Genomic DNA, 10,353 nt, shown 5'->3' on the forward strand with positions numbered 1-10,353 from the left:
GACTAAAGCTAGAGGGAAATACTATGTCTTTCTGTTTAGTTGTAGAATCTTTTTTTTATTGGTAGAATGATATATAATTCACCAAGTTTCTAACGTAACTATTCAGTATAACTGATTTTCAATTTCAATAGCTAGAGACATAGAAACTAGCAACAACTAACTCTTCAAATTACCTGTTCCTTGCTCTATTAAAAATAAAAAAACAATGCAAAATAAACTAAAATAATCCTGAAAAGAGACAGGACACAAATTGCAAAAAAGTCTAAGAAATAGCACTCCATTGATGCAGATACTTTGCTTTTGAGGAGTTACATACATTAGTATATCTTTCATAAAAGGGTGGTAGAGGTTATACCTTATGAAATATTTATTTTCAATAAATAAAACAATATAGTTTTCTTACTCTATGTATATGCATGTGTTTCATTTTGTAGCTGGTATGTATCAATATTTCCTAAAAGAAAGTTAAAGGTATGGTTGTTTTGCAATGGACAGTGAAAGGCTCAAAAAAAACCTATTTGGATGCCTGCTTAGGATAGTTTCATGTTTTTGAACATTTCAATAAGTACTAGTATTCAAAAGATAAAACTTCCTGGAGCAAAGGAGACCTGTTCTCACAGAGCAGCTCCACTTCACTAGAAAGAAATACAATGCTGACAAGCATGAAACAGATACATTTCAAATGCACAGACACTAAAATAGTCTAGAGTGACAACTATCCACTTCTTTAGTAGGTATTTTAAAAGACGTACTTATATTACTGTCCTATTAAACTCTATTGGATTATTACATGGACAAATGAATGAAACCAATGTTTAGGAACAAGTTTTAAATCAACATGTATCCATCATGATATGGTAGTAGGGAAAATATACTGAAAGTAATGAAACCTAAATTATTTAACTAATGGACTAACCTTGGGGGAAAATACCCAATACTTTAGGGACTCAGTTTCTTCATCTATAAAATGAACCATTAAGTGTCGTGGGAGGTACGAGATCTTAAAGTAGATAAGAATGGACATTTTGGGATTATCTCAATTTCTCTATATTCAGGGAAAGTACCTAGAGACGGTACAATTTAATCTAAAATATAGATAGGAGGTATTACATTATCCTGGTTAAGCATGAAAGTAGCAATTTAAGTGTCAGTGCTGCCCATAGCTAGAATTCCTTAAGGATGCTGGGTAAGGATGCCAAATTGACATCATTGAATACAAATGGGGATAGATCAGTCATTGCCTAGGACAGAAGGGAAATGAGAAATGGGAAGGGGACACTACCATGGGTAAAACCAGGATAATACCTCCCTGACAAAAGAGACAATTGAATTCTGGAATCCTAACCCCTTCCCAATTATTTTTAGATGCTTTCATTTTTCTTCCTCAGCTACATCAGCTTCGCACTATTTCATATATTAGACAACAGTTTTATTCAATTTATATGCTAAAGTAATTAAACTTCAAAATCCTTATTTTTAATTAAAAGGAGTTTATTTATAGGTGGAATGTAACTTATAAAACATCATCTATTTGCACTTAAAACAAAAGGATATTTACATTTTGATTTTTAGACCAGAATTGTGATTTCAGTGGCATAGGAAGCTTCCAGTGAGGAAATTTTCTTTGTTGTAGTTTAGTCATTTTTCAGTGGTGACCAAATCTTCATGACCCCTTTTGGAGTTTTCTTGGTAAAAATACTGGAGTGGTGGTTTGCCATTTCCTTCTCCAGCTTATTTTACAGAAGAGGAAACTGAGGCAAAGGAGGTTAAGTGAATTGCCCAGAATCACACATTTAGTAAGTGTCTTACATAGAATTTTAACTCGGGTTTTCCTCATTTTAGGCCTGACACTTGATCCATTGAACCACCAAACTGCCCATTCCTCTACCAAAGCAGATAAACATCTGCACAGGGTTTTAGAATCTTAGCAATTAATCTGGGTCAAAGAGGACGGAATTAGCTTGATTAGGGTTAAAGTCAGAAGGACTCAGAGGTGGGACTTGAACCCAGGTCTTCTTTCTTTTAAATTCCAGTTCTCTATCTGATCTCCATCAATGGAAGTTAAAATGTATAATTTCTTTAAAATAAAAATTTGTAAATTTTTTTGTGCTATATCCTTTTTCTTTTTTTTAAATTTTTAAAAAATTTTTAAATTAATTTGATTCCTTTTAGTTTACAGGATTCAATTCCACAATTCCTTGAGTTGCACATTTTGTCCTCCTCCCTCTCCCCCCCCCCACAGTGGCATATATAAAGTATAGGATCTGTAAATACTTTCACATTATATATTAGTCAGGTTATAAAGATGGATTGTATCACATTGAATGAAACATGGTAAAGAGGACATAAAACCAAACAAGAGAAGGAAAAAGATCAGGTATTTTGCTTCCACCTGGATATAAACTCAGTTCTTTCTAGTTCTTTCTCTGGATGCACATATTTCTCTCCATCATGAGTCTTTTGGGATTGACTTATATCACCGCATTGCTGAGAAGAGTCCAGTCTATCAAAGTCGGTCATCACACATACCTTGTATGTGTAATTGTGTACAAATTTCTCCTGGTTCTACTCTTCTCACTCAGCATCAGTTTGTATAAGCCTCTCCAGGTAAATATGAAGACCATCTGCTCCTCGTTTCTTATAGTACAATAGTATTCCATAACTTGCATATACCACAACTTGTTCAGCCATTCCCCAATTGATGGGCATGCCCTTAATTTCCAATTCTTTGCCACCACAAAAAGAGCTGCTATGAACATTTTTGTACATATGGGTCTTCCTCCCACTTCTATGATCTCTTTGGATATAACCCTAGGAGTAGTATTGCTGGGTCAAAGGGTATGAAAGTATTTATAGCCCTTTGGGCATAATTCCAGATTGCTCTCCAGAAAGGCTGGATCAGTTCACAACTCTACCAACAATGCATTAGTGTTCTAGTTTGCCCACATCCTCTCCAGCATTTGTCATTTTCCTGTTTTGTCATCTTAGCCAATCTGACTGGTGAGATGTGCTACCTCAGATTTGTTTTGATTTGCATTTGTCTAATCAATAGTGAATTAGAGCATTTCTTCATGTGCTTATAGATAGCTTTAATTTCTTTCTCTGAAAACTGCCCGTTCATATCCTTTGACCATTTATCAATTGGGGAATGATTTGTATTCTTATAAATTTGACTCAATTCTCTGTATATTTTAGAAATGAGTCCTTTGTCAGAGACATAGGTTGTAAAGATTCTTTCCCAATTTCCCACCTCCCTCTTAATCTTGGTTACATTGGTTTTGTTTGTACAGAAACTTTTCAATTTCATGTAGTCAAAATTATCCATTTTACATTTTATAATATTCTCTAATTCTTGTTTAGTCATAAAGTCTTTCCCTCTCCACAAGTCTGATAGGTAAACTATTCCTTGTTTTAGGAGACTGCTTACAGTATCAACCTTTATTCCTAGATCATGAACCCATTTAGACTTGATTTTGGTATATGGTGTTAGATAATGGTCTATGCACAGTTTCTGCCATAATATATTCCAGTTTTCCCAGCAGTTTTTGTCAAATAGTGAGTTCTTATCCCAAAAACCAGGGTCTGGAGGTTTATCAAACAATACATTACTATAGTCATTGGCTTCTGAATCTCGTGTGCCTAATCTATTCCATTGATCCACTCCTCTATTCCTCAGCCAGTATCAAGTAGTTTTGATGACTGCTGGTTAATAGTACAGATTGAAATCTGGTAAAGCTAGTCCACCTTTCCTAGCATTTCTTTTCATTAATTCCCTTGATATTCTGGACCATTTATTCTTCCAAATGAATTTTGTCACTATTTTTTCTAGCTCTATAAAGTAGTTTGTTGGTAAGTTAATTGGTATGGCACTAAATATATAATTTAATTTAGGTAAAATTGTCATTTTTATTATATTAGCTCGACCCAGCCATGAGCAATTGATATTTTTCCAATTAGTTAGATCTGACTTTATTTGTGTGAAAAGAGTTTTGTAGTTATGATCATACAGGTCCTGGGTTTGTTTTGGCAGGTGGATTCCCAAATATTTTATAATGTCTGCAGTAACTTTAAATGGGATTTCTCTTTCTATTTCTTGCTGTTGAATTTCATTGGAAATATATAGGAATGCCGAGGATTTATGTGGGTTTATTTTATATCCTGCAACTTTGCCAAATTTATTTATTGTCTCAAGCAGTTTTTTACTTGATTCTCTAGGATTCTCTAAGTATATCATCATATCATCTGCAAAGAGTGATAGCTTAGTCTCTTCTTTGCCTAATTTGATTCCTTTGATTTCTTTTTCTTCTCTAATTGCTACTGCTAATATTTCTAGTACCAGATTGAATAAGAGGGGTGATAGTGGACACCCTTGTTTCACCCCTGATCTTATGGGAAATGCTTCTAGCTTCTCCCCATTACATATAATACTTGCTGATGGCTTTAAATAGATGCTACCTATTATTTTAAGGAAGGCTCCATTTATTCCTATACTTTCTAATGTTTTTAATAGGAATGGATGTTGTATTTTGTCAAAAGCCTTTTCTGCATCTATTGAGATGATCATGTGGTTGCTGCTAGTTTTATTGTTGATATGATCAATTTAACTAATGGTTTTCCTATATTAAACCATCCTTGCATTCCTGGAATAAATCCTACCTGATCAAAATGTATTATTCTTGAGATAAGTTGCTGTAGTCTTTTTGCTAGTATTTTATTTAGAATTTTTGCATCTATATTCATGAAGGAGATTAGTCTATAATTTTCTTTCTCTGTTTTATCTCTTCCTGATTTAATTTCAGTACCATATTTGTGTCATAAAAAGAATTTGGTAGGACTCCTTCTCTAATTTTCCTGAATAGTTTGTAGAGTATTGGAATAAATTGTTCTTTAAATGTTTGACAGAATTCACTAGTAAATCCGTCTGGCCTTGGAGATTTTTTCCTAGGGAGGTGACTGATGGCTTGTTCAATTTCTTTTTCTGAGGTGGGCTTATTTAAGTAATTTACTTCCTCTTCAGTTAATCTGGGCAACTTGTATGTTTGTAAATATTCATCCATTTCCCTAAGATTGTCAAATTTATGTGCATACAATTGGGAAAAATAATTCCTAATTATTGTTTTGATTTCATCTTCATTGGAGGTATATTCACCCTTTTCATTTTTGATACACATAAATTGGTTTTCTTCTTTCTTTTCTTTTATCATATTGACTAAGGGTCTATCAATTTTGTTGTTTTTCTCATAAAACCAGCTCTTAGTTTTATTTATTAATTCAGTAGTTTTCTTAATTTCAATTTTATTAATCTCTCCTTTGGTTTTCAATATTTCTAATTTAGTATTTAATTGGGGATTTTGAATTTGTTCTTTTTTCTAGGTTTTTCAATTGCATGCCCAATTCGTTGACCTCCCTTTTCTCTAATTTAATCATGCATGCACTCAGGGATATAAAACTTCCCCTAAGGACTGCCTTTAATGCATCCCACAAATTTTGGTATGTTGTCTCATTATTATCATTATCTTGAATGAAATTACTGATTGTTTCTATAATTTCTTGTTTGACCCACTCATTCTTTAGGATTAAATTGTTTAATTTCCAATTAGTTTTTAGTCTGTCTTTCCATGGCCCTTTATTGCATATAATTTTTATTGCATCATGATCTGAGAAGGATGCATTTAACATTTCTGCCTTACTGCATAGAATTGTGAGGTTTTTATGCCCTAGAACATGGTCAATTTTTGAGTATGTGCCATGAACCGCTGAGAAAAAAGTATACTCCTTTTTATTCCCATATCCTCTCTAAAATCCTGTTTACCTCCTTAACTTCTTTCTTGTTTATTTTCAGGTTAGATTTATCAAGTTCAGAGAGGGAGAGATTAACGTATCCCACTAGTATAGTTTTGCTATCTATTTCTTCCTCTAATTCCTTTACCTTCTCCTCTAGGACTTTGGAAGCTATACCACTTGGTGCATATATGTTAAGTACTGATATTGCTTCATTCTCGATGGTGCCTTTTAACAGGATATAGTTTCCTTCCTTATCTCTTTTAATTAGGTCAATTTTTTCTTTTGTTTTATCTGAGATAAAGATTTCTACCCCTGCTTTTTTTTACCTTAGCTGAGGCATGATATATTTTACTCCAGCCTTTACCCTCTGTGTATCCCTCTGTTTCAGATGTGTTTCTTGTAAACAGCATATTGTAGGATTAGGATTTCTAATCAATTCTGCTATCTGTCTCCGTTTTATCAGAGTTCATTCCATTCACATTTACAGTATGATTGTTATCTGTTTCTTTCCCTCCATCCTATTCCCACCCCTGTTAATGTTCATAGTTTTCCCCCCTTCTCTCTTCCCTCCTTAATAGTTTTCCTTTTGACCACCGCCTCCCTCAGTATTCCCTTATCAGCCCCCCTCCATTTACCTCCCCTTTCCCCTTACTTCTTCCCTCCCTACTAACCAACCCCCCCTTTCATAGGCCTTTCCTCCTCCTACTACCTGTAGGATATTTTTATACTTAATGAAGTATGTTATTTCTTCTTCGCACCAAGAGTGACAGGAACAAATCTCATGGGAAGCTCCTCTCCCTCCCCTCTTTCCCTCTGAGATGATACTTTTTGCATTTCTCCTCCATAGAGTCCTATGCTTAACTGGTTGTTATTCCCTCCTTGCACCAGAACCAATGACAGAAAAGCTCATATGATTCCCATCTCCCTCCCTTCTTTTCCTCTGCTATACAGTTTTATGCCTCTTTGTGTGGCATAATTTACCCCTTTCCACTCATTTACACCCTTTCTTACATTGCAGTCCCTTTGTAACCCTTAATAAGATTTTTTTTAATCATCATTTTGTGTATTTTATACTCATACCCTCTACTTGTCTATAACTAGCTTGCTCTTATCAAATAGCAGGGTGTGTGTGTGTGTGTGTGTGTGTGTGTGTGTGTGTGTGTTTTCCTTGTTTACCTTTCTACATCACTGTTGCATCTTGTAATTGGAGGTTGAATTTTCCATTGAGCTCTGGATTTTTTATCAAGAAGGTCTGGAACTCTGTTATATCATTGAATGACCATCTCTTTGCCTGGAAGAATATGCTCAGTCTCACTGGGTATGTGATCCTTGGTTGTAACCCAAGCTCTTTTGCCTTCTGGAAAAAAATGTATTCCACTGCCTCTGATCTTTCAGTGTAGAGGCTGCCAAATCCTGTGCAATACTCACTGCGGACCCTCGATATTTGAATTGTTTCTTTCTGGCCGCTTGAAGTATTTTCTCTTTTATCTGGTGGTTCTTGAGTTTGGCCACAACATTTCAAGAACTTTTAGGTTTGGGATCTCTTTCAGCAGGTGTCTGGTGGATTCTCTCAATTTCTATTTTGCCCTCAGGTTCTAGTATCTCAGGACAGTTTTCCTTAACGAGCTCTTGGAGAATGTTGTCCAGGCTCATTTTTGCATCATGATTTTCTGGTAAGCCTATGATTCTCAGATTATCTCTCCTGGATCTGTTTTCCAGGTCTGTTATTTTTTCTTTGAGGTATTTTACCTCTTTTTCTAATTTTTCATTCTTTTTTTGTTTGACTAATTCTTGGTTCCTCATAGAGTGATTTGTTTCAATTTGGTTGATTCTAGTTTTTAGCAAATCATTTTCCTTAGTTAATTTTTGGAGCTCCTTTTCCATAAGATACACTTTTCTTTTTAGAGAGATGATTTCTTCATTATAATGTTTTTCTAATTCTGCTATTTTGGTTTTGAGAGAATTATTCATTTTGTCTTCTATCTCTCTCATTTGGTTTTCAAAGTTCCTTTTGATCTCTTCTAGGAGAGCCTTCTATGCTTGGAACTCATTCCCTATTGATGTTTCAGCTGTGGGTGTGGAGTCCACATTGTCTCCCTCTGAGTTTGGTTCCTCCCTCAGAGGATAGTAGGACTCCAGAGTCTTTGTCTTTGTAGTCTGATTTCTACGCATTTTGAGGCAAGGCCTTAGCCATGCCCTTCCTCTAGGGATCCCAAGGCTTTACTGTAGAGGGTTTTGCCCTGGGGCAAGAGTTACTATGTTTTCAGGGACAGAGTGGGGGTTTGGAGCAGGTGAGGTTCACACTGTCATCCTGGTCTATCAAGGTCCTGATAGGGGCTTTTTTTTTTTTTTAATTTCTGGGCTATGAAGTGGTAATCCCAGGAGTATTTGCTGTGCAGGACAGGGGCCCCTGTATTTGCTTCCTACCTTTCTCTTTCCAGTCCCAGCCCTTTGGTGATAGGCCTGGTAGTGGCCCTTGTGGTTGGTGGGAAGACTTTCCCTCTGAATTGATCAAGCCCCTTCTGGGCCTGCCTCTGCCAGCCTGCGCCTTCCAGGCCTGCCTGTGTGTCTCACCATATCCTTTTTCAATAATTTCCCAATACTATGTGTTTCACCTAAAAATATTTCTGAATCTTTCTTCTCTCTAATCTGACTACCACAACTTGGATTTAGGTCCCCATTATCCCCCACCATGCCTATTTCAAGACCTTCTCAACAGTCTTTTAAATCTATACTCTCCTCTGCCCAGTCCTTCATACAATTTCCCCCAGCCACTCTTCCTTTTTCAAAGGTCTAGTCAAGGATCACTATTGCCCAATGAGTAAAGTTGATACTCCTTTGTTTAGCATTCAAGGTTTTCCAAGATCTGTCACATTGTTTAACTTTGCCAATTGTACTGTGTTTATGTATGACTCCATGCTCCAGCAAAACTGAACTACAATCTATCTTCCAAAGGCATAGTCCTTTCCTGGTTTTGTGCTTTTGTTTGTACTGCCCCCAATGCTTGAAAACATTCTTCCCATGACCTACCACTGTCTGTTGTATGCCTACTCTTCACTTAAGGAATAATCCAAATGCCATTCTTAAATCTTTCCTTGAATTCTTACACTTTATAGCATTTTATAGCTCTCTAATCCACTTGGCATATTTTGTGGTACATTATTATTATTACTCTTGTAGATAAATATATATCCCCTACTAAATTATAAGTTCTATGTGGGCAGGTACCAGGTCTTATTTTAATTTCATTTCCCCTATATCCTAGCATAGTTCCTAATACATAATAGATGTTTGATAAATATTCATGGAATTGAATACATTGTGTATATCTTTGAAAATGTTTTCTAACTTCCTTTTTTAAAGGCTTTTCATTTTTTACATAATAGTATTTTGTAATTAAAATCTGAATTCCCACATCCAACTGTGACAGATAAAATGAAATCAAAATAAATTATAAGTTTAAAACAACATAATAACAGGACATAGTAATTAAACCTAATTTTCAGTTATCCTTCACCTGACTGACCCATTTGATTTCTACTAACTTTTGTTGTTACTTAATCATTTTTTAGTAGTGTCCAAATCTTCATGATCCCATTTTCTTGGAAAAATACTGGAGTACCATATTGTCACTATATATAGAAAATATGACGTTTTGTCATTTCCTCCTCTAACTCATTTCACAAATGAGGAAACTGAGACAAAGAGGATGAAGTGACATGCACAGTCACCCACCTAGTAAATGTCTGAGGCAAAATTTGAACTCAGTAATCTGAGTCTTCCTGACTCCAGGCCTCGAGTTCTATGCACTGCATCACCTAATGTAGTTAAGTTAGTGTACTAACATAATTTAAGTAACAAATAGCTTTTTATTTGAGATAAGAAACCATATATTGTATCTATTATAAAAAAATATGTCATTGCTGCCTGCATAATTACCAAAAATAAAATAGTTTCACTTACATACTGAAGAAAAAAGTAAAAGTACAATAAACAGAGTTTACTTTGAGGCTTTTCTTTAGTAAACAGATTTTACAGATCTCTACAAACAATATCTATTATGAATTTAAAAATATTTGATTAAAATAATTTATACTAAACAATGAGATCTCAACATCATTAATAGAGAATAACTAGCTGGCCCAGTGTGAATAGGACTACAAATTAAAGGGGTCATGCATATTGATGAGAAGGTCATTTTTCACATGTGGTTTTAAATATAAAAATCTTTTCCTCAGTGATTGAAAATGGGACAATAGACTGTACCTGTAATATGAGGCAGAGATGCCCTCAATTAGGTGACTAATTTTACCAGCCCCAAATCCTTTTATTTTCACTTAACACTGAAATTAATCATTCTAGGAGGAGAATTTCCCTGGACTCTGTCCATTACTGGAGAGAAAAATAACTACTTAAGATTTAGGACACGTTAAAAACAATTTACATTTTTTCATGTAACTTAAACCACATTGCCTTCCTTTTGTTCAGTTTTTGTTCAATTTAAAAAAAAAACTTATTTCTGCTTTAACAAAAAGACTGCATTGTTTGGCAAGTTTTTGTAGGGGTCCA

This window comes from Petaurus breviceps, unplaced genomic scaffold, assembly GCF_028583685.1.
Source record: "Petaurus breviceps papuanus isolate PSGF00001 unplaced genomic scaffold, PetGlider_PUasm1.0 84, whole genome shotgun sequence".
In the NCBI taxonomy this organism is placed as follows: Eukaryota; Metazoa; Chordata; class Mammalia; order Diprotodontia; family Petauridae; genus Petaurus; species Petaurus breviceps.